This window comes from Lynx canadensis, chromosome C1 (assembly GCF_007474595.2).
Source record: "Lynx canadensis isolate LIC74 chromosome C1, mLynCan4.pri.v2, whole genome shotgun sequence".
Lineage (NCBI taxonomy): Eukaryota > Metazoa > Chordata > Mammalia > Carnivora > Felidae > Lynx > Lynx canadensis.
Window position 1 is genome coordinate 196349159 of NC_044310.1, and position 27453 is coordinate 196376611.

The window sequence follows — 27453 nt, forward strand, 5'->3', positions numbered from 1 at the left end:
GAAATCTCGGTATTTGCAATGATGCAGACTAGTTAGAGTATATTTTGCTAAGCGAAATAAGTCAGTCAGAAATAAAAATGTGGAATTTAAGAAACAAAACAAATGAGCAAAGGGAAAAAAAAAAGAGAGAGGCAAACCAAGAAACAGACTCTTGACTATAGAGAACAAACTGATGATTACCAGAGGGGAGGTGGGTGGGGATATGTTTGAAATAAGTGATGGGTATTAAGGAGTGCACTTGTGATGAGCACTGGGTGTTGTGTGGAAGTGTTGAACCACTATATTGTACTATTTTGTATTGCAATTAATATTATGCTGTATGTTAACTAACTGGAATTTAATTAAAAACTTATTTTTTTTTCCCAGTTAGTATTCCATAGATCGGGGAATAAAATACAGACTTTTTTTCTCTTTGCTGAACTATACTGTGAATATTCGGGGGGGGGGGGATATACCTGTATCTATAGATTAATTTCTGAATCTTTAAAAAAGTTTTTCTTCAAGTTACTTAAATTAAAAAAAAAAAGACAGTTCACCTGTATCTCCCACCTGTCCAACCCCTGCTCTAGAAATCGCCAACCGATTCTGTGAACTTACTTTTTCTTTTCTTTTCTTTTTTTTTTTTTATTCCACATCTAAGAGCAATTGTATGGTATCTGTCCTTCTCTGTCCGACTTGTTTCACTCACAATTTATCCATTCACCATTCACAAGATATGTTTCCATATCTTAAGTACTGTAAGGAATACTGCAATGAATATAGTGATACATATATCTTTTTCAAATTATCTTTTTGTTATCTTTGGATAAATATCTAGAAATGGAGTTGTTAGATTGTATGGTATTTATATTTTTCATTTTTACCATAGAGGTTGCACCAATATACATTTGTACCATCAGTGTATGAGGTTTCTTTTTTCTACACAGCCTTATTAAAACTTGTATTTGTTTTTCTAATAGCCATTCTAACAGGTGGGAAGTCACATCTCACTGACGTTTTGACTTGCATTTGCGTGATGATTAATGATGTCGAGCATCTTTTCATGTGTCTGTTGGCCATATAAAGGTCTTTAGAAAACTGTTTATTCAGATCCTTCTGCTCATTTTTTATCACATATTAAATTTAAGTCTTTAATTCATTTTTAGTTAATTTTTGTGGATGGTGTAAGAAAGTGGTCCACTTTCATTCTTTTGCATATTACTGTCCAATTTTCCCAACACCATTTATTAAAAAGACTATCCTTTCTCCATTGTATATTCTTGGCTCACCTGTCATGAATTAATTGAACATATATTTCAGGGCTCTCTATTTTGTTCTCTTGATCTATGAGTCTGTTCTTGTGCCAATACCGTACTGTTTTCATTACTATAACTTTGTAATATAACTTGATATCATGAAGCATGGTGCCTCCAGCTTTGTTCCTTTTTTTTTTTTTTAAGATTTTTTTGACTATTCTGGGTCTTCTTTTGTACAGGAATTTTAGGATTATTTTCCCTATTTCACTTGATTATAGTATATGATCCTTTTAATGTATTGGTGAATTTGGTTTGCTGATATTTTTTGAGGATTTTTGCCTCTAGGTTAATCAGAGCTATTGGCCTGTAATTTTTTTTTCTTGTGGTACCTTTGTCTGGTTTTGGTATCAGGGTAATGTTGGTCTGATACAATGAGTTTAGGAGTGTGACCCCCCCCCCCCCCGCCTTCTGTTTTTTGGAAGAGATTGAGAAGGATTGGTATTAATTCTTCTTTGAATGTTTAGTGGACTTCTCCAGTTATTTAGTCTTAGACTTTTGTTTTTAGGGAGTTTTTATTTGTTTTGTGTTTTGTTTGTTTGTTTAGAGAGAGAGAAGGCATGTGGGGTAGGGGTAGAGAGAGAGGGAGAGAATAAATCTTAAGCAGGCTCAGTGAGGAGCCCGACATAGGGCCCGATTTCATGGCCATGAGATGATGACCTGAGCGAGAATCAAGAGTCAGACACTTAACTGATGAGCCTCCCAGGTGCCCCTGTTTTTAGGAAGTTCTAAATCTACTTATTCAATCTCCTAACTAGTAATTGGTCTGCTCACATTTCCTATTTCTTCATGATACAGTTTTTAAAGTTTGTTTGTTTCCAGGAATTTATCCATTTCTACTAGGTTGTGCAATTTCTTAGCATATTATTTATAGTTGTCTTTCATGATTCTTTGTATATCTGCAGTTATCAGCTGTAAGGTCTCTTTCATTTCTGATTTTATTTATTTGAGCTCTAGCTCTTTTTTTCTTTTTCTTGCTGAGTCTAGGTAAAGATTTGTCAATTTGTTTACCTCTTCAAACAATCATTTTTATTTATTTTTAATATTTATTTATTTTTAAGAGAGAGACAGAGTGTGAGCAGGGGAGGGGGCAGAGAGAGAGGAAGACACAAAATCTGAAGCAGGCTCCAGGCTCTGAGCTGTCAGCACAGAGCCCGATGCGGGGCTCTAACTCACAACTGTGAGATCATGACCTGAGCCGAAGTGGGATGCTTAACCGATTGAACCAGCCAGGCACCCCATCAAAGAACCAGTTCTTAGTTTCATTGATCTTTTCTATGGTCTTTTTAGTCTCCATTTCATTGGTTTCTGCTCTAATCCTTATTATTTCCTTCCTTCTACTAACTTTGGGTTTCATTTATTCTTTTCCTAGTTCCTTGAGGTATAAAGCTAGGTTATTTGAAAGTATTCTCATTTTTTTAAAGGAAGTCCCGTTATTTTTTAATTTTACTTTATTTTTTAAAGTTTATTTTGAGAGAGACAGAGAGAACATGAGTGGGGAGGGGCAGAGAGAGGGGGAGACAGGGAGAATCCCAAGCAGGCTCCAGGAGGTCAGTGTACAAAGTATGACACAGGGCTTGAACCCACAAAACCATTAGATCATGACCCAGCAGAAATCAAGAGTAGAATGCTTAAATTACTGAGCCACCCAGGCACCCCTGAGAATTTTCTCATTTTTTGAGGGAGACATTTATTGCTATAATTTCCTTCCTAGACCTGCTATACATTCCTTCCTAGATCGTATACATTTTGGTATGTTACATTTTCATTTTTGTTTGTCTCATGGTATTTTTTTTAATTTCTCTTATGATTTCTTCTTTGATCCATTGGTTATTCAGTAGCATGTGGTTTAATTTCCACATATTTGTGAATTTTCAAGTTTTCTTCATACCATTGTGGTTGGGAAAGATGTTTGATGTGATTTCAATCCTCTCAAATTTATCAAGATTTGTTTTTTGTCTTAATATATTACCTATCTTGGAAAATGCTCCATGTGCACTTGAGAGCAATGTGTACTCTGTTGCTTTGATATGAAGATTCTGTAAGTGCCTGTTAAGTCTATCTGGTCTAACATGTTGTTTCCTTATTAATTTTCTGTTTGGATGATCCATCCATTCATATAAGTGGGGTATTAAAATTCCCTACTATTATTGTATTGCTATTTTCCCATTAGGTCTGTTAATATTTTATTTACATATTTAGGTTGTCTTATGTTGGATGCCTAAATATTTACAAATGTTATACCCTCTTTTTGGATTAACTTCTTTATTATCATGTAACATCTTTCTTTGTCTCTAATTATAGCCTTTGTTTTAAAGTCTATTTTGTCAGATATAAGCATAGCTACTGTAGTTTTATTTAGGTTCCCATTTGCATGGAATATCTTTTTCCATCCCTTCACTTTCTATCTGTGTTTGTCCTTTCATCTAAAGTGTATCTCTTATAGGCAGCATATAGATAAGCCTGGTTTTTGTTTTTGTTTTTATTTACTCAGGCACTCTGTGTCTTTTGACTGGAAAATTTAGTCAATTTACATTTCAAGTAATTATTGATAAGTATCTCCTTAACTGCTCTTTTGTTAATTGTCTCTAGCTATTTTTGTAGTACCTCTCTGTTGGGTTCCTTTCTTCTCTTTTTCTCCTTCTTTGTGGTTTGATGACTTTCAGTGATGGTATGCTTATATTCCTTTGCAATATCTTTTGTGTATTTATTAAAGGTTTTGCTTAGTAGTTACCATGAGGCTTACCTATAACAACTTATATGTAACAGTCTATTTTAAGTCAGTAACAACTAAGTTTGATACCATTCCAAAGATCAACTTTGTAACCTCCCCCAACATATGTTTTGTGTTTTTGAGGGCACACGTTACATCCTTTTACTTTTTTTTTCTTTTTATGTTTTAATAATGGGTTCTGGTACTAAAATAATATTTTCCTACTGCTATGGCCAATTTTTTTTAAGTTAACAATATGCCTTTTATTTTTAGATATTTATAGTAAAGAAATATAAGATTTAGTGCTGAATTGAAGGAAATTTTCTAAAGACTTAGAAAACAAATTACTTTTAGATCAGTAGTCTAATATCAATCAGCAATATGCACTAATAGACTGATGCAAAAATCAGTAGCACGTTTTGTGATTCTATGGTAACTTTCACATAAATAAAATGTTGCAATACATATGAAGCACATAAACAGTAGAACTGAAAGAGAGTTTTCCAAATCAGAGTGGAACTTCTATTTGCAAAGAGCTATCTCAAATCTTATAGGTAATTTCTACTACAATGTCTGTTGTCTACCCAAACAAAACAAAACAAAATGAAAATCATATATTCTCAGTGTTTACTTCTGTGAACTTCAGGAACACCAGTGAGAATTCCTATATCCATGTCTTATAAAAGAAAGAATATTGAATTTTGATCAAGAGTACCTACCCTACATTGATTTTTCATTGTCTGGGACACTATAAGGGAGTTATTCACTTATTAAGCAACAAGCAACTATTATGTGACATAGAAAACATGGTGCTAGGCCCTTACGCAAAGTTATTTAAGACCTGGGCTGACTTTTAACAATTCAGAGCTTTTGTGGAAACATAATTATAAGTACCATATCATAGTGTGATTAGTGCTATGATTAGTGCTATAATCAAAGTTGTATAATATTTTAGTAGCATTGGACAGAAAGTAAATAATTTCTGGAGAAACTGTGAAAGGCAGACTACAAAGGAGCATAAAATCTGGAGAGAGAAGAAAAAACTACATTGGGACCTAGGAGGTGTCTGTTCAGAATTCTTCAAGCTATCAAAATATCATTTGTATTTACTCCTATATATCAGGACCATGTTTTCTAGTAGCTAATAATTTGATAGTAGCTAATAATTTCTCGTAGCTAATAATTTCTAGTACCAAATAATTTGATCTGTGCCAATGGATTAATTGAGAAGACACTATTCCTTTATTATTCACTCTTTAAAAAAAGCAGTACCTTGATAACAAGGAAAAACCTATGATAATGGGCCATTCAGACTATCGTGGGCTAATTTTAGAGCATGGAGTCATATCTATATTCACGTGGAACATCTATATAAAATGGCATTTCTGAGCGGTAAGTATAGGAGGGCACTTAAAACCTTACTTCTAAAATGAATAGAGTAAATCTAAATTAAGCAAAAGCTCTGTAACCTGTGTTTTCATTCATAAACAAAGAATATACATTTTTATTGCAAATAACTCTTTAAATTCTATATAAAGTTACATTATGGTGACTATAGCTTCAGGTAACAGCTATGCTTACTAGTTATTCTTCCTATAGGTAATGCAAAACCTAGTAAACACAAATTCATTAGCCATGTGTCCACTCTAATACAAATATATGGTGAGAGAGAGAGGAGATGTCCAAAGGGGAGAAAGGTACTAAGAAATGTACAGTCTACTAGAAAACAGTCCTGAAAATAAAAATCACATTTTAAACAAGCACACATTTAATAGTATGCTTTGTGAAGTTAGAAACATATTTTAATAATTGTCTTTAATAATTATTCATGAATGAATTGTTAATTAACTCTCTAGACTAAAAATATCATTCCATCCTTGCTAAATAACATTCTCTCTATAGAAAGCTAAAACCTTTCACATCATTAATACTTCTGTAAAGTCTTATTTGATCTTATTATAATTAGTGCTTTGTTTGTTAGAACATTTCCACATCACAAATTGTAACATTCAGATTCATGAATGGACATAATGTACAGAGAAAATATTGTCAATGAATTATATTTCAATGAGCCTTATAATAAAATTTTATGCCTATCAATCTAAGAGTTTGCATGGAAGTCTACGTGACTGTCAGCTAAAAAAATGGGCAGAGACTTTTCTTTTTAATCTCTCTTGAGACCACTAACTGTTCTGAAAATGTGGGCTTTTGTTAACATGATCTGAGTTATGAGTATAAAAATTCCTGAACCTGCAGAGAAAACAGATTCTCAGAGAAGTTGTTGTTGCTGTTGTTGTTGTTGTTGTTTTGTTTTGTTTTATTTTCTGTTCTTACCTGGTGAAAATGAATTCTAAGTCATGTATTTGTTAGACAGCAGGTCAACATATTTAAAAGTTAGTATGCTAATTGTCCACCAAAAATAAACAATTATCTAAATCCAGTTAAAAATAATTGCTGTGTACTTACTTCCTGTAGTTTTCCTATTATGAATGTACTTTCCCTGATAGTGATACAATTTTTATCATGTGTATGTTGATTAATTAGATTTTAATGACTTTTCTGATAAACTTCATATGGTAGACAGAAAGTAGATCCACTTTGGTCATTGGACCTACAATATTGAGAATATTTCTTAATCAGATTAACAATGCAAAGCCACCCTATTTGTGGCTGTACTTTGAAATAGATCTGTCATCAGGTGAAATCTTAATTGGCTTCCTCAAATGTGATGAGATAGCGAGAATGATTCAGCCAAGAAAAAGAGTACAAGAGTGAATTCTGAATTGCAGTTGGAATTTCATGGGTAGGTAAGGTCTTCCTTTTTCAACATAGCAGTTTTGAGATTTTCTCTCCCATCTCTCAGAATCACACATACTCAGAACTGGAAGGACTCCAGAAAAAATCTATTGCAACTCTTGGCTGACCTATCATTAACCTAAGACATGTCAGACATGTTCATCTAGAAGTTTTCTAAGAATTTGTGGGGAGGTCACTAGCCTCTTGCAATTTTAGTAAGTTGTTTTTTAAAACTTTATATTGGGTGAGGTGTCAACATATAATTCTGTCTGTAATTTCTCTCCATCCTACAAAAATGTATAAATGTAGAATATAAAACATTTCCAAAATTCCACTCCTATGTGATTTCCAGCATCTATATACATCCATACATCTTTTCCCCAAAAGTGTTGCCTATGTCCTACAACTTGCTATTTTCACTAATTATATATTGCAGGAAACCTTTCCTTTTCAGTCAAAGTAGAACTAGCCAATTCTTTCGTATACCTGTACAATATTATGTTGTATAAATGTACTTTCATTTATTAAACCATTTACTTGGGGATGGGAGTTTGGTTGTTTCCAAATCTTCATTATAATCAAACATTTCTAATACATATATTTTTGCCCAGTGTTTAAAGTTTTCTGTGGCATAAGTTCCAGATATTGATACCCTGGCTTCCAAAATGATGTATCAATTACAACTCTCAATACATGTGAACAGGCATCAAAATCTTCACTCTGAAGAATTTTGGAGACAAATGGTCACAATTTAAATTAAGACTTTAAACTCATATCAAATGAATTAAATATAATGCTATCTTTTGTCAAAAATAAACATTCTTATTTTGTTAGTTATATTTATATAAAGATGAATAGTGTATTTTGATGCTAGCCTCTAGATTCTTTTTACTCAGCCAATAAGAACCCTTTAAAAATCTGATGAAACCATTGAAGTCTATCTTTATTTTTTAGCTTTGTGTTCAACTTTATTCTTCTCCTACCCTATCTACTCTTGACCAATACCCACACTTCTTACTTTCAGAAGTTTGGTCATTTTTAAACTAAATCTTAATGTTTGTTTATGTAATTGCTCAAAGCTGTGTCTTCATATAATACATTTTCAGTTATCTGGCAAAGGTTACATTTCTTCCCAAACCAGGTAAAATTTAGGATTTGACCATATATCATTTTTGTATCCCTACTCTTAACACATTCTATCCGTATAATCCCTTCAAGGGATCACTAGAGTGATGCCTTAGGGCAGGTAAGTCCTCTCCTTTTATGAGTGAAAATTTCATCTGCACCACCTGGTACTTATATGCCCTGCCATATATTAGCACAGAGAATCCTCTTAAGCAGGTTAACCGTCCTCTATTCTGTACATGAGACATCTGTTTCTTACTTGAAGTCAAAAAAGGTTAGCTACTTCTCTCTGATTACAGAATTATGTCATATGTTACATGAAAATACAAATCACTTCTTTTACTGCAGAAAATTATTTCCACCAACCAACCCCACAACGTGTCAAATTTCCAAAATAATGTTTTTCACCAATAATTTTCGAAAAGCACATGACATGTACACTAAATTTCCAACGAAATACCCACTCTTTAAGTTACAACATGCAGTATCATGCTTAAAATACAAATGCAAATTCAAAATAAATAAAGTGTGCTTAATGTAAGAAGCATGCAGGTCACATCTTTTCCAAAGCAGACATATCTGCATTTCTTTGGTTATTGGTTATTAATATTTAATTAATTTTCAAGCAACTGCATAGTCCCCTTGAGATATCATTAATAAAATACCATCCAAATCAGCAAGATTATAGTCAAAGTAGCCAAACTACAGAACCCATTTAATTGCCTAGAAATTTTAAGAGTGCTGAGTGCTTGCTTTAGTTTAAAAAACTGAATAATCTGATGCTTTGATGATTACAAAGGGTCTTTAAGCTTTCTCTGTTTTGTTGGTAATTTTAATTATTTCTCATACTTTTCCCACTTAGATGCATTCCTTTAGCGGCCCTTTCAGAATAATAATGAGCAAACTAAACAAAAAAACATGAGTACATAAATACTTCTGAAATAAATTTAAGAATGAAAAAATACACAAGCACTTAACATTTGCAGTATCAGCCTTTTTCGTCCCACTTTCCCCAGTGACACATACAATTTTTGATCAAGGAATGTAGCCAACAAATTAATATCATTACATTTTGCCAAAATGTTAAAATTTCCTGAAGTGCTCAGATCCTCTACCCACTCTAAGGATACCAATTTTGCTGATTCTGAGTAATTCCTTATATACACAGGTACGCATTTTGGATTTAGGTATGAAAGCAATCCTTAACCCTATCTCACTTATGGTCATGCTCCTGATCATACCACATTCATTTAAAGAATGGCAAGGCAGAGAGGGAAAATGAAACACATTTTTGCATTTTTTCTAATGTGTATGTATACTAGAGTCCTGTTTGTTTGGATATTCTACCATATTACATAGAGAATTTAAATTTAATTATTTTTAGTTAATAAATATTTTTCCCTTATCAACATGCTGTTTTTCTGGATAATTCTTAAAGTCAACATGCTCAGTGAAACCAGTCACATAAATGTTCGCTTTCAGGTTACATTTATATGAAGATCAAGAACAGGAAAAATGTGTCTATGCTGATAAAATTTAAATAGTGGATCCTACACAGGCAGGTATTGACTGGCATGAGGGAATCTTCTGGAGGTGATGAAAGCACTTTGCATCTTTACGTGTGTGTGTGTGTGTGTGTGTGTGTGTGTGCCTTATACTTAAGATTGGTGTACTTTCTTCTATGAAATTTACAACTCAATTTAAATTTTAAACTTAAAACTCAATTTTAAAATTTGAAACTTTTTAAAAAATTATAATACCTGGGACAAATATTGGTAAAAGTTCAAGCGAAAGAGAAATTTCAATAAACTTTTGTATCCACTTCCTTCTTTCTGTTTCTACTGTTTCAATTCAAGTTCCATTTATTCCACACCTTAACCATTGAGAAGCCTACTGAGGCAAAGGCTCATAATTTGTTCTCCCTGATTCTTACATTCATTAACCTCTCTTGGCTAATGGCATGATGACTGGAGCTTAAGCATCTTTATTGGACTGACAGAATTTATGTGCTGAGGATAAAGGAGTAACTAGATAGAAGAACTGTAAGGTCATAATGTTCACACAACCATAGCAGCCTTAAAATAACTACCTCTAGCTTTCTTTTACTTAAGAGAAATATAGTTTTATCTTATTTGAGCCACAATTCATTTATGGGCATTATTTTTTGGTCACTGGCAACTGAGCTTAATATAAATTATTATATTTTATATATACACTTTTTTTCTATCAACGCTCTCTCACTATAATCCAACATTCAAGCATACCATTGAAGTTTTTCTAAGAATATATCAGATCATGTTCCCTCCTCCATTAGAATTCCTTCTTCTCATTCCAGGGATACTGCTATTATTCCAGGCATAATGATATTTTTAAAGTTTATTTATTTATTTTGAGAAAGAGAAAGAAAGATCGAGAGGGAAAGAGAGTGAGAGAGAAAGGCAGAGAGAAAGGGAGAGAGAGAATCCCAAGCAGGGTCCGTGCTGTCAGTGTGGAGTCCAGGCAATAATAATATTGCTGTCATTAAACAATCATATTACAAAAAGAATGCAAAACCTGATTCTGCATTTTTAAATGAAATGCCAATTTGTATAGCAAATGAAAACCCGAAGATAGCCACCAAAAAATAAATATGTGTTATTTTTGGATTATGAAATAATGGATAACATTTGCGTTTGTATTGTATTTTTCTGAATTCACTAAATCTATTACAATAAGAATGCATCACTGCAGTAGTTTAAACAAATGAGTTTTTCAAAATAAGAGATTAAAGCCCTCTGTGGTTTCATAAAACTTAAATTTCTCTTATAATTTAAATCTAAAGTCAGTTCCATTCATCACAGTAACAAATCAAAATTTTCTACTTCCAATCTAATCATTCCTCACTGTTCTGGAGGCTTTAACCAATGAACTGAGGAAAGGAAAAAAGAAACGATAATATAAAACTTGGAAATATAGATAATTCTGTCAGTTGCAAGTAGTATGTTGATATCACAGAAAACATTGAAAATATAGAATTAATAAACTAATAAAATGTAACTGATTTGGCATGGTGGTAGAATTCACAAAAATATGCAGAAATCAAAAGTTCTTTTATCATAACAAAAACCTAATTTCAAAAATTCCATTAATAATAGATGTGGAGATTTACAGTTTTTAGAGAGAATATCAAGTTAGCAGAGAAGCAAGAAATTAGCTAGTAAGTGGTGTTGAGAAATTTTTCATTTTGTATGATGTATCCTTGAAGCATTCAAAAACAACACAAGATAAATTAAACATTTAAATAATTGAAGCAAAAACAGAGTTAGAAGAAAATGGATGAAAAGAATTCTGTAACTTTTGAGTTGAGGTAACCTTATTTTACCAGATAATAATAAGAAAAGTAACATTCATTAAATGCTTAATTATAACAGGCACTCTTCCAAGTGATTTTGCATGTATTGAGTTATGTGTGCCCTCTCAACCTCTGTGAGAAAGGAACTGATACATACGAGAGGTGCAGACCTAAGGTGCAGAGAGACTGAGTCATGGTGAATTCTGGAGTGTATGTTTTAACCCAAGCTATAAGGTTCAAGATTCTGTACACTTAGCTTTGTTTTTTACCTTCAGTAGCTACCTATGAAATGATTGACAGAAATGATTACTTAACACATCACACATTTCTGTATGGAAAAAGACAGCATAAAAAAGTTCAATTCCACCAAGAAAAATATTTTCAGCACACATGATAGCAGAACAATAATCCTAAGGAGCTTTCACAATTCAGTAAGAAAACAGATGAAAAATAAATATTCTATAGAATAATAAGCAAAAGACACAAATAAGTAACTCTTAATTAAAGTAATATAAATGGGTGATGACCAAATAAGATGTTTAACTTCATGGATTATCAAATACTCACAAAATTAAGCATGTGGAGATGTGGTATTTTTCATCTATTACACTGGTGTTGAAATTGTTGTTATTGCCATTTTGGCCAGGGTGTGGCAACACAGGCACTCTGATGTACTGTGTTAGAAGGACAAATTAATTGGACTTTCTGAAGGGCAATATGCAATATGTATGTATTTAAAATTGTGTATATCCTCTTTGTGGTAAGAGTGCCCTTTTAAGAATGTGGTCTAATTAAATAAATGGAAAAATGTAGTTGGCAACTGAACTTTGCAGTAGTCATTTTGTAAAAGTGAAAAATTAGAAACTAGTTAAGCGTACACCTAACAGAGATAGGTGAAGCAAAGTATAAGCACATTCCCACAATGGAATGTCACTCAATCATATAAAAGACATATAGACTTATAATAGTAATATGTGAAGAAGTCCATGGTATACTAATAAGCAAAAAATATTGTTACACAGTAATATGGATTGGATGGTTCTATTTATTTCAATACACATGTGTATAGGTTTGCTGTTTAAAGTCAGGAAGACATCACAAGAAAGTCTTATCACTGATTGGCTCAGAGTGGGTAGGATGGCAGAGGATGTGGATGAGGGTGAGAAGATAGATTAGAGAAGAGTTACATTTCTACTTATGACTATAGTGTTTTACTTTTATGAAAACAAAATTACTTACATAGATTACATAAAACGCTGGAAATATTTTCATCTTAAAAAGAAACTAACTAAAAATCTGTACTCCGTAATACTACTTCTTCCTTCCTCCTGCCATTCATTACATTCAGCAGCTAAATCTGATTCTTAGTGGAGGTCCAGCAGAATTCTTGTATTTCTGGATCAAGATTTCATTCTTATGCCCAAGACAATGCTTGTTTTCTTCTATTCCTAGATTGTTCCTCTTCCCAATTCTGCCTATCAAAGATCATTTAATAGTAGCTATTCAAAATGCTACGTGAGTCATTCAACTTATTTTCTCTTGTTTTTTCCATACAAAAGAGAAGAAAAAATATTAGAGACCTCAGCACAAAATGATAATATATTACATTAATCTGTGTATATATATGTGTTGTCTAGGAAGCTACAGGCTGCTCAGTGGCAGAATCTTCTATATCTCCTTACCCTTCTACCACGTGAGTCCTTAAGCATGTACATGCAATGCCATAAAAAGCTCAATGCATTGCTAGATTGACTAGACAGCTCAAATGATAAATGAAATGGTAATGAAGGTGACTGTTTTGCTAATTGCTGAAACAGGTAATTTATCTCCAGTGAGGTTTGCCCTCATTTCTTCTCCGAGAAAATCGTTATTAACATGACTTTCATAAAAACAAAAGGCACAGCAATGCTTTTAATATTTAAACAAATTTAAGGTAAATAATGCCCCAGGGAAATATATTCAGTGTTAATGCAGTGGTAAAACTGTCTTTATTAAAAGTGTTTTATTACTAAAATTCTTGTCAAGCTAACAAGGTGGGGAATCTGAAGTTCTTAAAACTGTTTAACTGTAGCCACCTGACTCCAGGTCAGAGGTTAAAATGCTACATTCAAGTACCAGTCAAAGCAACTTAAGAGAAGGACAGAAAACTGAATCAACATTTAGCCAATCCTTATGCAATTTATCTTCACATCACTTATACCACATCTATTACCTAATACCTTATCATCACTGTTGGTTTGTAATACCTGCTGATCACTCTCTTGCCTTGCCCCCCACCCAAGAAAAAAAAAGCAAAATTCTTTTAAAAATTGGAAGATTTTGAGAAATAATTTCCTTGTGCCTTCTATACATTGTAGAAAATCACAATATGCTTAACAAGTGACAATCCAGCCTATGTACATAATTCTATTGATTCTATTGATAGGGACTCACATTCTGGTAAAGACTCTATTCGAATTTTATATAGCATTAAAGAGAGGAAAAGTTCAAAACTGGAAGTAAAATGATCTCCTTACAATTTCCATCTATTGGTTCTAAGTTCTCCCTTCTGGAACAATAAAATATAAACATAATTGCTTTTCAATATTAGAGTTTCATCTATTACAAGTTCCTCAGTTCCCTTTCACTCTATTTTTATTACATGTTTTCCTTCCAGAACCAGCATACCCTGGATACCCGTTCCCTGTAACCTTCCTATTTATCTCTTCTGCTCTCATATTCTTCCTGTTTTATTTAGTTCATTTCCAAGAACTTAAGCCAATGTTATTTTTTCCTACTTAACCAATTCCCTTCTTTCTCTCTAGTTTTAATATTGTAATAGTATTAGTATTATACAGTAATAATTGATATTAGTATTAATTAATATTAATTAATAATCAACTCTGCACTCTGAAACTTGGCAGTTCTCATTGTCGCTCTAATATCTGGCACTCCTGCCTATCTTTCCTGAAACCCTGTCTATGAAAGTGTGCCCTCAGAATCTATTTTCTACTTTTGCTCTATCATCATTTATGAACTGCCTGCTTTTGGCTTTTCTCTAAGTTTCTGACCCCTAAATCCAGATTGTAAATCCAGAACCTTCTTCCAAAAGGACCATCTTGCCCAGAGAGAACCCACAGATATTAATAATGTCTGCCTAACCAAAATTTTCTAAATGTGTCCATTTTTAAGATGCATAAAATTTGAAGGACCAAGGGGTGCCTGCATGGCTCAGTCGGTTAAGCGTCTGACTTAGGCTCAGGTCATGATCTCGTGGTTCGTGTGTTCGAGCCCCACATCAGGTTCTGTGCTGACAGCTTGGAGCCTGAAGCCTGCTTCAGATTCTGTGTCTCCCTGTCTCTCTGCTCCTCCCCTGCTCATGCTCTCTCTCTCAAAAATAAATAATAAAACATTAAAAAATAAAAATTGAAGGACCTCCCTATCATTCTGCCTGTAACACCTGTTTGTCCACAGCGTGAAGTTTCCCTATTCTTGATCTGTCGCATTTTGTCACCCCAGTTGCACAACACCAGTTAATATCTACACATGTTATGGTGAAGACTGTAATTTTCCAATTAGATTAAGCTGAACAAATTAACCATAACACTACCTCCCTCTCTCTCCCTCTCTCTCTCTCTCTCTTTTTCCTGCTATGTATAGGACAAACTCTGAAAAAAAAGTAAACAAAAATATAATAAAATTAGAATAACAATAATAATGCAATTTTCCCTTTTTTTGAAAATAAAAAAATATGTATTTATTTATTTATAGAAACAAAATGAAAAAGGGAAATAGATTAATTTCACCCTATAAATATCAATTCATACAGTAGGTTGAATAAATAATTTTAAAAGTATATTGAATTCTTCTTAATCTTTTAAAAATTTATTACTCTATGTATAGCTTTTTTATTGAAAAGATATTGGAAATTAAAATTCTTTCAAAGGTAATGAGTTCTAAAACTTCTCTTCAGTTTCAATCTAGCCATAATTTTCCAGGGAAAGCCCAACCACAAATTATAATTTGTTACGACAAATAAAAGAAAAATGAAACTCATGTATTATACCAGAGAGAGGCCAAAGGTTAACATTTTCCCTCCCAGGCATGAAAGAAAGTCAATAAATGAATCTCTGAAGCTTTCATCAGACAAGCTGGATCTTTAGTGATAGTGAAGAAAATCTATTCTGAAATTGAACCCATTTAGAAAACAGATAGAATGAAGAATAATGGAGGATCTGTAGAGAAAATAAAGAACCTACTGCTATGATGTTTTTTTTTAAGTCCAGAGTGAGTTTCATCATTTTTAGTCACCCTTACATAGTTTCAGCATTAGTTCAAAAACAGTTTATAATGAAATGTCTTTAAGTTTCATGTCACTATTATAATATGGAAATTTATCTTTCAGTATTTTAGAGAAAGGTAGATTATAGAGAATGTAGTATGTGCCAGCGGGAAGAATCTAATGATGGGAGAAAACAATCTGAAAAATAAATCTGTTACTGTTTGTTTTATTTATTTATTTATTTATTTATTTATTTATTTATTTATTTATTTATTTTAAGAGAGAGAAGAGAGACAGCATGCAAGCAGGGAAGGGACAGAGAGAGAATTGCAAACAGGTTCCCTGCTGCCAGCCCAGAGCCCAATGCAGGGCTCAAACCCACAAACTGTGAGATCATGACGTTTAACCAACTGAGTTGGACGTTTAACCAACTGAGCCACCCAGGTGCTCCTAATAAATTTTCTATAAATTGAATATTTTTACTAGCTTAAAATTATATAAAACATAGAAGACAAACAGGTGAAAATATGTTTTAATTTTATTGCCAAGAGCAATGAATCATTTTTTAGATTATGTCTTATTAAGCCGTTTGCTCTTTCTCTTCCTTCATTCTGGAACTCATTCCTTTCAGGTGTCTATATGTCTTCTCTTTTGCTTTTTCTAGTCTTAATTCAAATACACTTTTACTCTGACTTTCCTTTTCCATGCTATCTAAAATCATAAACCTCACCCAACCAGTTCCTATATTTTCCTTGACATTTTTCTTAGCCCTTATATCTCTCTTTGCACTAAAGTATTCTGTAAGAGTAAGATGTGTCTTTCATTTTGCTTAAATCACTATATTGCCAACAACAAAAAGAATGTGTAGCACATGGAAGGCACTTAATTGGAATTTGTTTCAATAAAAATAAAACAGGACAGAAACCTAGAAAATAATCATATGTTAAGCTAACCAGAAATTCAAGAAGTTCAGAAGAAGAAATAAACATTCACTCACTGATGTTTTTTTAAGTGACTATGGAGATTCCTCAAAAAATTAAAAATAGAACTACTATACAAACCTAGAAATTCCACTTTTGGCTACTCATCTAAAGAAAATAAAAACACTAATTAAAAAAGATATACACATCTGTCTGTGTGTGTTTTTTCATATTCATAAGTTCAATGAGATCTTTATCACTACTACATTACTACATGCTTCCCTGTCATTACTACATGCAATTCCATTTTTATTCTATTATGTTTCATTTATGTGGGTAAAATTCACAGAATTAATTTTGCAAAACACTAGTGAGCTATGATGCACAATTTCAGGAAAAACAAATCTGCTAAAGACTCTGGCATGAATGAGTCCCAGCCCAGGGCTATGATAGCCTTACTGAAGAGACTGAACTTCCTGTTGTGATTCTGCAGCAGTCATTGAACACTGAAGTTATTTTGTAATCCTAAGAGTGAGTAAACGCTGCTTCAATTTTCAAAAAGTATGGGGAGAAGTCATATTTTATAAACTACATCAGTGGGTAATAGACTAAGATGGATAACTTAAGGAGTCAGTTGAGAACACAGAGAAGAAGAAATAGTAATTACTAGTGTCCAACACAATTTCTGTAAAAATTAATCAAATCAGACTAACGTCAACTGCCTGGTTGCTAAGCTAATGTATCAAAGATATGTAGTATGATTTTGAAAGCCATAAGAAAATAAAGGATCCACTCATTCCAATGACAGAGATAACAAGGTGTGGCCACTAACCCTGTTTCCTTTATTACTGGATACACAATTAGATTATATGTCTCAGTATCCCTTGTAGTTAGGTGAGACCACATGACTAGGTTCTGCCAGCTGAATGTGAGCTGGAAGTGATGTACACTGCTCTCAGATAGACTCTACCACATAACTCAGACCTGTTTCCCAAACCCTCTCACCGCTGTATGACACTTAAGCAACGGTCCCTTTCTCTCTTACATTATCAAGTGTTCTCTTTCATGACTCTTAACCATATCGGTACACAAACCGGATGTAATATTTTCTATACTAATATACCCATCTCTTTAATTTCACATGTATCTGCAGATTTTCTCTACTTCTCTGCTTCCTTTATAGTACAGTTCCACTATAGAATTATTATATCCACAGTTTGCCTTAAGATCCTTTGGTTGTCTGTTGACCCTATTCTAATCAAGATTTTTACCCCTGTCATAATATAACTCTAATCAGGGTCACAAATGAACCACTGCTTAGTCCATAAGATATTTTTTTCTGTCCAGTCTCATTTTACTTGATTTCTCCTAAACAGTGGACATATTTGCCCAGTCTCCACTTGACTTTCAAGCACTACCATCTTGTTCTCTTCATACCTAGTCACTCATTTAGCATTCCCACCTTACGTCTCTGCTATTGGCATGCCCACAGAAACTCCTTTTCTCTATATTCACATAAAGGCTCTCATAAAGCTTCATGTCTTCAAATGCCAAAAACACACAGATGACTTAGGAGACATATGTGTAGCCTTGACCTTTCACTTGCATATTAGGCTGATAGGTCCAACTGTTTTCTGAGTAATTTTGTCCAACAGGCAGCTCAGGTTTAGCAAGTTTGAAACCGAACTCCTGGTTCTCTTCTCCAAATGGAGCCTAATTAATTTCTCTGGTAATTGATAAATTCATTCTTCCAGATATAATCCATAAACAAACAAACAAAAAATACATGGAATTCTCTCTGACTACACTTCTCCACACTCTATAGTCAGTCCATCAGCAACAAATCTTTTTCCTTCAAAATGTAGCCCAGGGAGTTGGTAGTAAGATGGCGGAGGAGTAGGACAACCCTAAGCTTGCCTCCTTCCTGGAACACAGCTAGATAAATATCAAATCATTCTGAACAAGAAATCTATTGGAAGTCTTAGAGAACAAAGCTGCACATCTACAAACCAGAAAAACGACCCCTGGAAGCTAGGTACAGCATGGAGTTCATAGAGTTTGTGGGCACGGGGGAAAAGAAAAGAGCCACTGATGCCCCCCAGGGGAGGGAGCCCTGAAGGCTTCTGAGTAGTGAGAGAAAAGGAGGACAGAGAGAAAAACCATGAAAAAAAAATGTAGCCCAAAGCTCCACAACTTTTACTGCTATCATCCTGGTCTAAGATTTCCTCATCTTTTATCTCTTACTATTGCGATAAGTTTCTAACAGGTTTCCTTATTTCTACCTTTTTTTATCTGAAGTCTGCTATTCACACAGAAGTCCAGGTAATCTATTTAAGAATTTAAATAGATTAAATTCTGGGTGCCTGGGTGCTCAGTGAGTTAAGTGTCAGACTTCAGCTCAGGTTCATGGGTTCCAGCCTCGCATGGGGCTCTCTGCTATCAGCACGGAGCCTGCTTTCAATCCACCATCCCCTTCTCTCTCTGCCCCCTCCCCCCCACTTGTGCTCTCTCTCTCTCAAAAAATGAAGAAATAAATTTTTAAAAATATATACTCTTAAGGAGATTAGTTCAATTGTTATATCCAGAATTATTCTTTTACATGGTAAATCAGATTATATATATCACTTTTCTAAAGTGATATACATACACACACATACACACACACACATATATCTGTGTGTATATATATATGTGTGTGTGTGTGTGTGAGCATATACAAATATAGGTGTGTGCATATATATATATATATATATATATTCAATCAACTTTTGAAAATTTGAAGACTGCTTAATATGCTATAATAAATCAAAAAGTATGGAATGAGCTATTTTTTACAGTAATTTTGAAAAGCTCTTTTCAACAGCAATCAACATACCAGTGGCATTTGCTCTTTGAAGTTATAATCCCATCACAGTTTACAATCCTATTTATTTGGCCTTGTTAACAAAATATACAGAATTAATTTCCTTAGTCAAATCTGCCAACCTGCTAGAATACTACCTTGGGGATTTAGCAATAATTTAAATAGTAAAAATTCTTCAGCAATATATACTGTATGCTCCATAATTATATTCTCTTAATATTGTATAAATTATAATATATAATACATATACAAATTATACTTGTTATTATATAAACATTATCTTAGTTTAAATCTCTTGTTTATTGTGATAGATACAAGTAAGATAGCATTGATAAATAAAAGAAAAAATATAAATAAAAATTTACATAAGCACACGGTCTAAACATATGCTTTACTACGTACAAAAACATACATGCACACAATTATTTTATTCAAATATGGACTTCATTTCATGAAAATATTCCCATATTTATCTCATGTTAAGCCACTCTAAAAACCAATTATTTCTAGAGGTTCATAGATATTTAAATAAATAGGCATATACATAAATCAAACAATAGTATATTACCTTCATAATCATGCCTAACAAGGACTATTTTCATCTGGTTGTAAGATCATAAAGCACTTTTTAAACTTTATAACTAATAGCTCTCACAATTGAAAAATCAGAAAGCAAAGTATATGGAAACAGATCTGCAAAATTTGGCTGATATATCTATTTCTTTTTCCTGTGCTGGCTCCTCTGAATTAGACCCAGAGGGACAGCTAGCTCTCCTTGCCCCTGCTTCAACCTAAAGATAAATAATACAAAGGATCTTCTTTTGCTCATCTGACTCAACCTTGTTTTACATAGTACCTTTTATCCTTAGCCAAATTATAGAAAGAGACTAAATGTCCATCAACTGATGAACGGATAAAGATGTGGTTCATATATACAATGGAATACTACTTGGCAATGAGAAAAAATGAAATGATGCCATTTGCAGCAACGTGGATAGAACAGGAGGGTATTATGCTGAGTGAAATAAGTCAGTCAGAGAAAGACAGATATCATATGTTTTCACTCATATGTAGATCTTGAGAAACTTAACAGAAGACCATGGGTGAAGGGAATGGAGAAAAAAAAAGTTACAAACAGAGAGGGAGGTAGGCAAACCATAAGAGACTCTTAAATACAGAGAGCAGGGCGTCTGGATGGCTCAGTCAGTTAAGTGTCCGACTTCAGCTCAGCTCATCATCTCACAGTTCGTTTATTCGAACACCACATCATGCTCTGTGCTGATAGCTCGGAGCCTGGATCCTGCTTCCCATTTTATGTCTCCCTCTCTCTCTGCCCCTCCCCTGCTTGCACTCTGTCTCTTTCTCCCTCAAAATAAATAAACATTAAAAAAATTAAAAATAAATAAATAAATAAATACAGAGAACAAACTGAGGGTGGATGGGAGGGTGGGGAAGAGGGAAAAATGGGTGATGCTCACTGAGGAGGGCACTTGTTTGGATGAGCACTGGTGTTGTATGTAAGTGATGGGCCACAGGAATCTACCCCAAGAACCAAGAACACACTTTACACACTGTATGTTAGCCAATTTGACAATAAATTATATTAATAAATAAATAAATAAATAAATAAATAAATAGTGCTTCTTATCTTTTTTTTTCCTAATAAGCATAATAAAGTTTTAAATGGAGAGGTCATATTAATATCTATCAATATACAGTAGCTTTCAAAAGGCTAAAAAATGACACTATCAACTCTATTTCTGTTTTCCTTTAAACTGAATTATGTCTTTACTTTTTTAATGTAAAAAAATGCTTATCTTCATCTACCTCAAGTCTTCCAGCTAAAAGTTTTTAATGTAAAGTGGTTTTATCATTTTGATAAAAACACTGTGTAAAGAGAAAGACTGTATTAATGACTGAATAAAACATACTATTCCATTGGTATTCCTTTTATATTTAATTTGTGCCTTTAGCACAAAAGAATTAGGAAATTACCTGTTCACTGCCACAAATGATATCATAAAGGCACAATAAATTTTCAAGTGTCTACACATTATAAATGTAAGTTACTATGTATCTGACAAAAGCGATTTGTATAAAAGTATTTCTAAAACTATCTGACATCTATTCAAAAAGGATTTTTTGCACTTAAATTAGGATGACCATAGAAATTTACTAACCTTTCACGACACAGTGACTTAAAAAATTTCACTATTTGACTCTTTTGTAATTCTAAGAGCAAACAGCTCTCTAACATTTTCAGGATCATTAAATTAAAAATGATAAGGAAAGAAAATCATTAACTAATTTATATTTCTCTTCTAATGGGAATAGAATTAGTAATTACTTTTGCTGCTGAAAGCCCTGTAGTCAGTCACTTGTGACGAAATCACATGTCTATTGTTCAAGGTGGGGGGCCTACTGACCTTAAATTACAAACTCACAGATGTATTTGTAGACCAGTATTAACACAAGAGACATAACATCTTTACATAACCAACCAACCTATTATTCTCAGATTTCTTTTTCCTATGCAGCATTTACTATTTTTACTTTTTTTTTTACATTTACTTCAACCATATTTGGTCTAGTACGTTACATACTGTACCCCTCAATATTTACTAAATTATTTTGTGAATCAATTTGGACATTTGAAAAGAGATGAGAACCAAGAGAAAGCTTACATATTCAAGATTTATTAAAAAATCATGAGATTCATGGAAGTTCTAATCATCAGCCATTAAAGCTGAAAGTTTCATCTGTCATAGGGCAATTTGTAAGCACACAGGGAATTAATTCCTTTTGCATTTCATTTGTTATCTTTGTTAAAATGACTATAGAATCTATGGTTTGAAAATTTTTAAGCTACCTTCATTTCATCCACTGATTTCTTTAATGGCATTAGTGATCTATTCTCTTAAGGTCATATGTCTTTTATTTCAGTTCTAAAGTCATGCATTTTTATTATTTTTTATTTTTTTAATGTTTTATGTATTTTTGAGACAGAGAGACAGAGAATGAGTGGGGGAGGGCAGAGAGAGAGGGAGATGCAGAATCTGAAGCAGATCCAGGCTCTGAGCTGTCAGCACAGAGCCCAACGTGGGGGCTTGAACTCATGAACCGTGAGACCATGACCTGAACTGAAATCAGACGCTCAACCAACTGAGCCTCCCAGGTGACTCTTAAAGTCATATATTTTTAACATGTTTATTTATTTATTTTGAGAGAGAGGGGAAGAGAGGGTCAGAGAGAGAGGAAGAGAGAGTATCCAAAGCAGGCTCTATGCTGTCAGCACAGAGCCCATAGTGGTGCTTGATCCTATGAACCATGAGATCATGACCTGAGCTGAAATCAAGAGTTAAACACTTAACCAACTGAGTCACTCATGTGCCATAAAATCATATTTTAAATTCAGATAATGCACCCATTGGTAACATTTTATATGACATTGATTGTATTTATCCTGTTAAAAGTTGAAATGAAGAGCAAGTTAGCAGACTGTTATCTTTAAATAGAAAGGACTAACCACAATGCAGTTTATAGAATTTTTTAAATGATATACTTTGCCAAACAGACCTGCAAATTGCACACTATTGTTTTTTATAGTATTTAAATTTGATTAAAAATTGTATTTCCATTGACATGAGTTGTTATAATTTATTTGTTGTAGAATAAATTTTTAAGAAAGGCTCAAGACCAGACCCTAGTTTATCTCCAGCATTCCTTAATAGAAAAGGTAATATCCCTGTAACTAGTTTTCCAAAAATTATCATTTATTTTCCTTAATTACAGATTGCTATATCCCTAAAGATAGTAACATGATACAATGCAAGTGGCTGTTGTCAAGTCTAATATTTTGTTTTTCTTGACAACCAATCAAGTGCTATTTCATTGGTGAAAAATTACTCCCTAGTATTAGGTCCACAGAAATGTGAACTTAACCAAACTTATTAACTTATATTGTCTACCTCAAGTAAGCTTCTTGAGAACTCCTGTTACAGCCAGAGCATAACATTAACATTACTCTTTCATCAGCAGACAAGGTGCCCTATGCCTGTTCTTACAGAAGGAGGTTCTCTGCCCACACTAATCCAAGGCCTGAGCTTTCCATCACGGGCTGTACTCCAAATATAAATGCCCAAGGACGTCCTGAACTGTAAACTGATTCCTAAACACAGGGCACATTTAAGAAGGAGAACTTCAAAAAAGTTAGTGGCTCTCACATTCTCAATTAGAAATTCTCCTCAGATTAGCTGGGATTTCAGAATACATCAACACAGAGAAAGCAGTTGTTCCCACATCTTAAAATAGAACAGATTGAACATTTAACCTTTCTGCTGCCCAGTCAGGGTCTAATTACTATTTTATGTTTAAACACACACACACACACACACACACACACACACACACACACACACACGCACACTTTCCACTTTGCATTTCTCCTAATGTAATAAAACATAGATGGAAGTAAAACCAACTTCATTGCTCTTTGAAAGTCCGAAATGAGAGAAAAAGGTATTTGCAGAAATTCAAAAGAATACTGTCAACTAGTCAAACTCAAATTTTCTATGAAAACACCAGTTTTTCAAAGCAACTCTATTTTAAGTGATTACCCTTTAGGAATGGATTTGGTGACTCTTTAGATTATTCATGATGAGGGATAATTATATTTTCTAATCCTGGTGTTATATTTAGCAACTTACTAAGGCTTTATAGAGGACATGAACTCTTAGAGCACTTAGAATGACTGTGTCTCCCCAAGATTTGTCACATGCCCACTGTTTATAAGTAACCCTGTTTATTTACTAGATACTGCCAATGCCTCCTCCTAGCATAAATACCCATTACTGAAGTTTAATCTGCAGGATTGCCTGAAATGTAGTGACATTTTCTATTTTCCTAAGAAATATTTACAGGCCTATTACTTCTTCCATTTCAAAGCTACATATTAGAATTCAAGAATATCTTTCAAGCCAGTATCTCAAATCTGGACTGGAATGACTAAACAATATCCAGTCTTTATGTTTAATGAGATCATATTTACCCCTTCCACTGTCAATGGGGTGAGGAAACCATTGGTTATGAAAAATCAATTAAGCAGCTTAGTTTGGTTTTACAAATATTATATACTCACCTACTTATTTTGAAATAAATTTGGATTTCTTTAATATCTTTCTTTCATTTGGGCAGGCAAATGGGTAGAAATGATGGACAATAAAATAGGCTGCTCTCTAGGGTGGAAGTGCCATGTTCTTAATGCCTAAAACCTCGAGTACGTGCCGTAGCTTTTTCTTTGCTGGCCCTGTGACCTTGAGAGATTCACTTAGCTATTCTTAAACTCATTTTCTTCACCTTTAATTGTTTCTGCTCTCTTTTTATAGAGATCACATTCTGTAAATGGGCATTTTTCTGTGATAGAGAAGAGATCGTCTGGTAAGTAGATAGATCAGCTCCTGTCTGGAAGCATGACAGGTGCATGGTGTTACGCCGTGTGCGGGCGCTGATCCTGGCAAGAAGAGTGAGCGGCCTGCTGTGGTAGCTCATGGAGGGAACGTGAAGGAGTGCTCCAAATATCCTTCGGCAAGCATTACCCACCTGGGGGAGATTCTCGTCCAATGACTGCCGAATGATAACTGTCATAACTGTGCTTTTCACCATGGCCTTCTCAGCACTTGCACTATGTTTACCCATTTCAAGATGCCATCTGGGGTGTTTTCCCACATCATCACCTCAGAGGACAAAGGTATCACACATAATGGGAGTATTTATTACTATGAACACATCTGGCGTTTTTGGAATTGTCAAAGAAAACCGACAGCTCCTGTAGCCTAATAACTTTTTTCTACATTTTATCGCCCTTGATATTAAAACTCTACTTGAGATGGGCACGTGTAAAGATGAATACAGGATGCCATAGCTGTGAGCATCATTTGTAAAGGCCAAGAAAACAGAAAATGTGGCTTTTACATAAACATGATAGTCAGAGGTACTTAATTTATACATACATATTTTTTTCTCTTTACAGAAATGCAACCCTTTGGAAATGGGTGTATAGGTACTGATATTGTGTAGCCCTTTTAGCAATTATGTACTGATGGGTGCCTGGATGGCTCAGTCGGTTGAGCAGCAGACTTCAGCTCAGATCATGATCTCGTAGTTCATGGGTTCAAACCCCTCATGGGGACAGCTGAGTCTGGAGCCTGCTTGGGATTCTGTGTCTCCCTCTCTCTCTGGCCCTCCCCCACTCGCACTCTGTTTCTCTCACTCTCAAAAAATAAAATGAAACATTAAAAAACTATATTAAAAAAAGAAATTATGTACTGGGACACCTGGGTGGCTCAGTCAGTTAAGCGTCTGACTCTTGATTTCCGCTCAGGTCATTATCTCACGGTTTGTGAGATCAAGCCCTTCAAAGGACTCTGCAATTACAGTGCAGAGCCTGCTTGTGATTCTCTCTCTCTCTCTCTCTCTCTCTCTCTCTCTCTCGCTCTCTCTCTCTCTCTGCCCCTCCCTTTGCACTCTCTCTTTCTCAAAATAAATAAACATTAAAAAAAAAAAGAAATTGTATACCATCTCAGTTTTTTTTGTTATAATTATTGTTAGGTTTTAGAATTTACAAAATAGTATTTTTAATTAGAAAGCTTCACCATCTTCCAAATTCATATACATGCAATTCCCTCACTCCTCTTCAGTATTGTTTTGCTTAGTTGTAGGCTTAGTTTAAATTTCTGATGTCTTTGTTGGACAATACATGCTTCTTTGAGGGCAGAAATTGGAATGTGTTAATCCATGTGCCCCAAAGTGATTTTCCCCTTATCTTGCAAAAGCAGTCAATAAATGTTTATTAAATTATAAATAAATAGAATTTGTTTCTAATGAAAAGGTCTGACAGCATTTTAAGAGATTTTGGGTTTTTTCTAACATTAAACATTTCAGCAAATAACAAACATTTCTACAATCTACGATTAGCTCTGGTGAGATATTTTGTCCCTATTTTATACCAGATAACACTGCACAAAGTGTTTATCGACATCTAAATACTGACATATAATAAAGTGCTTATAAAAGTAATTTAAATATAATACTAGTTTAAACTAAAATATCTGTTCTATATATGCTTAAAAGGAAAAAAAAAGAGCTATTAAATCAATTTTCTAGAGTTTGATTTCTTTCGTCCATGCTTCTCTCTGCAAATATTTTTGAATACCTGTTGCAAACAAGTGTTGAGAAGCAGATTTACTACATTGATTATTAAAGTCTCAAAATTGAGTAATTTTCCCTTTATGTATTACCAGACTATTGTGGACTTTAAAAAAATATACAGATTACAGAATTAGATATTTTAATCAACAATAATATAAACAGCTAGAAATAAGAGCAACAAAGAGAAACAACTCTATTTAAAACCAATTCAGAGTCTAAGTGCTTTTAAACTATATTTAAAACCAATTACTTTTTGATTATTTAAAATATTCCTTAACTAAAAAAAACTTTATTTTTTTAGGAAAATAAAAGACTTTACTCAATGAAACTAATTATCTCTGTAACCTCAATCCATATACCATATTTTATTCAAATATATTAAAAAAAATTATTTTGTTGAAGTGTCTTCCAGAATGCTTCATATATAACCCTGCTACTACATTTCTTCTCTCCTCTTTCACTGTTACTACAGTAACTTATAAGTCTCTTTTCCTCCAAATCCCCTGTAATTTCCCCTGACTTCATTCTAATCAGTCAGATTCTTGAGTATGAGATAAATGTTCTCACCCACAGTTCCAAGAGCATTATTTGAATAGGTTCCCAATAATTACTCATTATATAATTAATTAAAAAAATAAAGGGGTTCTTGAGTGGCTCAGTGGGTAAAGCATTGGACTCTTGACTTCGGTTCAGGTCATGATCTCACAGTTCCTGAGTCTAAGCCCCCACTGGGCTCTTTGCTGACAGTGCAGAGCCTGCCTGGGATTCCATCTCCCTCTCTCTCTCTGCCCCTCCCACACTTGATCTCTATTTCTCTCTCAAAATAAATTAAAAAAATAAACTTTAAAAATATCAAATAAAGTAACCAAAAAAATTTTACAATGATTAATGAAACATCATATTGAATAAAGATACATCTTAATGTCTCACATTAGTTGGCCAAATT

At 33.6% G+C, this 27453-nt stretch overlaps 1 protein-coding gene and 1 pseudogene across 1 annotated transcript in view; both read right to left on the reverse strand.

The window, feature by feature from the left end:
* Positions 1 to 24995, reverse strand: part of LOC115521576 — a 33630-nt pseudogene extending 8635 nt beyond the window's left edge.
* The window catches only part of ERBB4 (erb-b2 receptor tyrosine kinase 4), a 529970-nt gene that overhangs the window by 454470 nt on the left and 48047 nt on the right, over positions 1 to 27453 (reverse strand). The gene's annotated exons all lie outside the window — the stretch shown is intronic.